At 48.0% G+C, this 6137-nt stretch overlaps 1 long non-coding RNA gene across 1 annotated transcript; it reads left to right on the top strand.

Moving 5' to 3' along the window:
* LOC135189868 (uncharacterized) lies at positions 1-4408 on the top strand. The gene is made up of 2 exons (XR_010308339.1): positions 1-80; positions 3980-4408. It is a non-coding gene; the product is annotated as an uncharacterized LOC135189868 (long non-coding RNA).
* Positions 4409-6137: the final 1729 nt, after the last annotated feature.

The following is a 6137-nucleotide window of genomic DNA, read 5'->3' as shown; positions in this document are numbered from 1 at the left end:
GTTGACTTTTCCCTGCATGAAAGTCGAGCTCTAAGGTCCCTCTGTGAGCAAGCAGAAGCAGCAGGGAACAGGTATCACAGGTGAGGATTCAAACCCAGGGGGTGGTGATTTGTTGTTTTTTACCCCCCACCTTTTCAGAATCATTGTTTCTCATTTCCTTGCTTGACATGGGCTCTAAATTACATGGAAATGAGAGAGTGAAAAGCGTTATCACCTCTTTCACAAGGTCAGGTTAGGAGATATGGCCATAACATCAGAAGAAAGGTACTTCAAAGGAGAGCTTTAACGAATGCCTGCTGGGCTGCTCTTAGTGGAGGCAGTGGGACAGGATGAGCAGAAAGACATTTGTGGGCTTTTAAACGATGAAAGGTATGTTTGTGACTGAGCCACTGCCAATTATTTCAAAGGCTCAAAGCAGGCATGCTAATGGAACTGACATATATATATACACACACACACATATATAAAAGTAAATTGAGGTTTAAAGAGATTTCAGCTTTCTCTCTTTAGTAGTGCATCAATGGTTGGTAATGATCTGTGACTTGAAATAAATACAGTAACAATTGAATTCTGATTATTTTGCCCAATAAGTGGGGAACGGAGTGGCTGAGAGCAGCCAGGCAGAGAATGGACCTGGGGGTACTGGTAGAGAGTAGCTGAACATGAGCCAGCAGGGGGGCCAGGAGAGCCAATGGCATCCTGGCCTGGATCAGGAATAGTGTGGCCAGTAAGACAAGGGAGGTTCTTCTGCCCTTGTACTCAACACTGCTCAGGCCACACCTTGAGTGCTGTGTCCAGCTCTGGGCTCCTCAATTCAAGAGAGATGTTGCAGTACTGGAAGGTGTCCACAGGAGGGCGACAAAGCTGGGGAGGGGCCTGGAGCACAGCCCTGTGAGGAGAGGCTGAGGGAGCTGGGGGTGTGCAGCCTGGACAAGAAGAGGCTCAGGGCAGAGCTCATTGCTGTCTGCAACTACCTGCAGGGAGGCTGTAGCCAGCTGGGGTTGGGCTCTGCTGCCAGGCACCCAGCACCAGAAGAAGGGGACACAGTCTCAAGTTGTGGCAGGGGAGGTCTAGGCTGGATGTTAGGAGGAAGTTGTTGGCAAAGAGAGTGATTGGCATTGGAATGGGCTGCCCAGGGAGGTGGTGGAGTCACTGTCCCTGGAGGTGGTCGAGCAAAGCCTGGCTGGGGCACTTAGTGCCATGGTCTAGTTGACTGGCTAGGGCTGGGTGCTAGGTTGGACTGGATGATCTTGAAGGTCTCTTCCAACCTGTTTGATTCTGTGATTTTCAGAGCCTTTGTGGAGAGCAGCATCAGAATGATGTGTGTGATAAACTGAACCGAAATCGACAGCAATTTATTTGGCCAATTTAGGTACGGGCTGCTTGGAATGATTTAAACATCTTATCTGTATGGCACTTAGAGCTGATAAACATTGTGTTAAATGTGCATGGACAGATCCTGAGGGATTTAGATAATAGCTTTATAAGCATGCAGCATGCAGAGAGTGTCTGCCAGGGTGCAGTGAGCTAGTGGAACCAGAGCAGTGGCTATGCAACAGTCTGAAAGGGAGCTTTCTGGCTTTTTGCTCATCTTGGAGGTGCTTTTCAGTAAAGAAAGAATCCCCATCACTGAGATCTCTTCTGCAAGCCTGTTTTTCAGAGTAGAGCAGGTGTTTATGAAGCTAGCTCTCGTGGTCTCCTGTTATTGGGGTGTCTGGCACTGAACAAAGCTGGACAACGTAAGATGAACAGCATGGGAAATCATCTGGTGGCACTGCTAAACTGTGTCTCTCCCTGCCAGTATTGCCACTGTCACAAAGTGTACATATGAGGTTTGCAGGAAGAATATTTGCTATAGGTATTTAGTTGGGATTAGGGTCAAGAGGGTGTTCTGTTCTTAGCACTAACCTGGGGGAAAAGCAGGTCTATCAGGAAGGCACTTGTTTGTAGCAGACTAGAGTGTAAAATCAATCCCTCTGCAGAAGGCTGATATAGCTGTGGGGGAAAGACAACAGCAATAAACTAGTTTGGCAGAAATCCTTTGCTTTCCTGGCAGGATTTAAGAGTGGGATATGTACTTGGATGTTAGAGAACAGGTTGAATGCTTGACTCTGCTAGAAAGCTAAATCAATAATTATTTGTAACTTACTGCCACTGAGTAGCTCAGTGGACATTTCAAGCCCATTCTTTGGACAAACAGCTGTGGGAAGAGGACTATGCTACAAACACCTTGGGAGGTTATTTATCTAGGGGGTCCTGGCAGTAGGGCTTAGAAAATTATGTCGTGAGAGAAGCTGTTTGGGGTTTTCTGGGAAGCAAAGCTTTCTGCCAGCAAAGTTGGATCTGTTGTAGGACTGGCCTGCTTGGAGAAGTTATGGTGTAGTAATAATGAAAATGTGGTTTTATGGCTCCCTCAGTGACTTGTTTTATTCCAGTGGTGCTGTTGCTGTACCAGAGCAGCCTTTCCAGCACATTACACTTTGGCCACGACCACCCCAAGCAGCACTACAGACTGGGGACTGAGTGGCTGAGAGCAGCCAGGCAGAGAGGTACCTGGGGGTACTGGTAGAGAGTAGGTGAACATGAGCCAGCAGTGCCCAGGTGGGCAGCAGAGCCAATGGCATCCTGGGCTGGCTCAGGAGCAGTGTGGCCAGCAGGACAAGGGAGGTTCTTCTGCCCCTGTGCTCAGCACTGCTCAGGCCACACTTTGAGTGCTGTGTCCAGTTCTGGGCTCCTCAATTCAAGAGAGATGTTGCAGTACTGGAAGGTGTCCGCAGGAGGGCGACAAAGCTGGGGAGGGGCCTGGAGCAGAGCCCTGTGAGGAGAGGCTGAGGGAGCTGGGGGGGTGCAGCCTGCAGCAGAGGAGGCTCAGGGCAGAGCTCATTGCTGCCTGCAGGGAGGCTGTAGCCAGGTGAGGTTGGGCTCTGCTGCCAGGCAACCAGGGACAGAACAAGGGGACAGAGGCTGAAGCTGTGCCAGGGCAGGTCTAGGCTGGATGTTGTTAGGAAGTTCCTGGCAGAGAGAGTGATTGGCATTGGAATGGGCTACCCAGGGAGGTGGTTGAGCAAAGCCTGGATGGGGCACTTAGTGCTGGGATAAACAGGAAGGGTCTCGAGACTCTCAATAATGTGTGTGCAGTATTTTAGGCAAAGGGAAGAAACCACAAAGCCCAAAGCTGATATTATTTTGTAGTGAGTTTATCATTGCTGAAGCCTCAGTTCCTGCTGGTGACAGATAAAAGCTCAAAAGGAAATTGTTCCTCTGGGTCTACCTGAGCCTTTGAGCTATCTGAAGTCATCCCAACACTGGCAGCATCAAAGACTCAGAAGCAGCCACTGGTGTGTCCAGTGCTGACATACTCCATTGTGCTAGTTTGAAGCTAGCTAGAATGTTTTGCTGAGAAGAACTAGATCACAGGCTGTGAAAGGGAAGCAATGGTGATGTCTACTTCACTCATGGGCTTGCTGAAATGTATAAGAGCAAGAATCCAAACACAGATAAGGGAGTTGCTCTCTGACTGGGCTCTGGGCTGCATGTCTCTGACCTCACCTTCTGTCTCTCTGATTAATCCACTTGCTTCCTAACCCCTCTGGCCAACCCTCCATTCTTCCTTGGGCACAAGGCAACATCTGGGGTAAGGTAGAGAGGGGTGGGAGAAGGTGGAAGGGTGGTTGGGAGCCCCTCCTGGGGACTCAGGTTTCTGGGAGGGCTGTTGTGTTTCTGCATTACCTTTTACCTTGTCTATTTCTGTCTATAACTGTATGTACTGTAAATCTCTGCTTGTATATTGAGCTAAGCTGTAAATATAAACTTCATTCAATTTCCAGAGCTGCTGAGTCTAGTCTGGGTGATTTCTGAAGTGGTGGGGGAGGGGGGGATGAACACCCAAACCACCACATCCAAGCTGTTTTTTCTGACTGAAGAGACCTCAGTTCAGGAATCACTAATGCTAGACCAAAAGCAGTTTTGTACCTTCTAGGTCCATCAGAGACCTTTCTCCATCCTCTCTGACTCTGCTCTGCCACACAGCTGCAGGAAAAAGCCTAACAGAAGCGGGGAGGATTGGATCCAAGAGAAGAGTGCATTGAAGAATTGGTGATTTGTCTGAACTTTGAACCAAGCTGCTTGCAAACAGCTGAAAGAGGTCAGAAGTGTCAACATCAGTGCATGAGAAAACCTGCTGGCTGAAGCCAGCACTTGGAAGGAACCTGCAGCTCTTTCCTCCCCACACCTCCTCCAGTTACAAACTTTTAGTCTTTGTTGTTTTTCTCATCTATGCAAACAGCTTTGTGAACTTTGAGGATGGTCTTCTGTGCATTACACTGCGTTTGCTGCTGAAATGTTAAACAGCAGCTTGAGTAGTTTCTAAAGGTCATGGTCACCAAATAAAAGACACATTGCAGGCACCTTTCTGAACTGATTTTGATTTTTAACATGGAATTCTGCAGTATATAGACACTGCTGCAAGGAAAATGTGTAGAGTGGAATCTAATCTTTGTCTTGGAGGAAACAAAAAGCAGGATGCTGTTTGTGTCGCACATTTACCTTTCCTAGGGATTAAGAAGGAAAATGTTAATGGTTTGTTCTTTAGGGAAAGGCCATGGCTGTTAGTAATTCACCTCTCTCTGCAGGAGAGCAGTCCTGGGGAGAGAGACCTGGGAGTGCTGGTGGGTAAGAAGTTAACTATGGCACAGCAATGTGCCCTTGTGGCCAAGAAGGCCAATGGGATCCTGGCATGTATTAAGAAGAGTGTGTCCAGCAGCTCAAGGGAGGTTCTCCTCCCCCTCTACTCATCTTGAATACTGCATTCAGTTTTGGGCTCCCCAGTTTAAGAGGAGCAGGGATCTGCTGGAGAATATCCAGTGGAGGGCTATGAGGATGATCACAGTATCACAGTATCACCAAGGTTGGAAGAGACCTCACAGATCATCAAGTCCAACCCTTTACCACAGAGCTCAATGATGAGAGGACTGGAGGGCATGGCTGATGAAGAGAGGCTGAGGGACCAGGAGACCTGGAGAAGACTTAGAGTTCCAGCCGTTAGCAGCAAGCCAATCTTCAGCCTGAGTTGGGTCACTGTTGGTAATGTTTATTCTGAGGTGAATGAGCAAGCAATGTGGATTCTTAAAGCCTAAAGCTACATTCACACCCTGGCAAATCTCTGACATGAAGTCAAGTGGTTCCTGTTTTGCCTTTCTTTCTGTCAAAGAGATTTCCAGTGGGAGATTTCCAGCTGTGCTCTGGGACACCAGTGAATGGCAGCACACCTTGTTAGGTAGCTGTGTTATAATAATTAATTATAGTCATCTTTCCTTACTGATTGACGAGCACAAGCTGAATTCCTTCCCTTCCTGATCTCTGATCACTCTGCTCCAGGCTGTTAGACAAACAGAGTGCTGTCTTCCACAGAAGATGTTTTCCATTAGCACCTATGACCTCCATTACACAAATTGCATAACCTCTCCTAAAAATAGAGGGGGGGGGAATTTAAATTACATGCCAGCTCCAAAATGTATGTTTGAAATGTCCCTGGCATATTTCCAAGGGGAATTTCATAGTTGCCAGATCCTCTGGCCCTGCAATCTAGTGCTTGACAAAGAAGTTGTGTCTGGTACTTAGCAGTGTGAGTCTGCTTCACTGTAGGTGCCTTGGCACGGTGAGATGTGATGCCTCCACAGCTCCTGCCCTTGCATTTACTGCTTTGGGAACTAGTGCAAGAGTGGGATGGCTGAGAGCTACCAGCCAGCCCCAAGCTGCTCTCAACACCAGGCAAACATTAAGTCATTGAGCTTTGATAGAGTGTGAAGTTGAAGAAACCTGCTTCTTCATTCAAAGACACCTGCAAAGCAGTGAAAGGATGAAAGCCAACAGCTCTGATGCTTATACTGGTTTGACTTCAAGGAGCTTTCTACAAGACAGCCATCCAACCAGGTTCTTAATCTGCCTGCTCCTGGACTGGAGTGGAGGCCTCTAGACAAACCTGCAGAAGGTGAGCTTTCCCCCCACCTTTTGTTCTTAAATTGTCCTTTCTCAGTTGGGCTTCCATGCAGTGAAACTCCCTGTGCTATTGCATGGGTTTGCAGCTCTTCACCCTGGCAAATGTTTCATGTCTCCTAGTCAGTGCATGGCTTCTATCT

Source organism: Pogoniulus pusillus, chromosome 34 (genome assembly GCF_015220805.1).
Source record: "Pogoniulus pusillus isolate bPogPus1 chromosome 34, bPogPus1.pri, whole genome shotgun sequence".
NCBI classification, from domain to species: domain Eukaryota; kingdom Metazoa; phylum Chordata; class Aves; order Piciformes; family Lybiidae; genus Pogoniulus; species Pogoniulus pusillus.
This window is presented reverse-complemented; position numbering and strand designations above follow the sequence as displayed.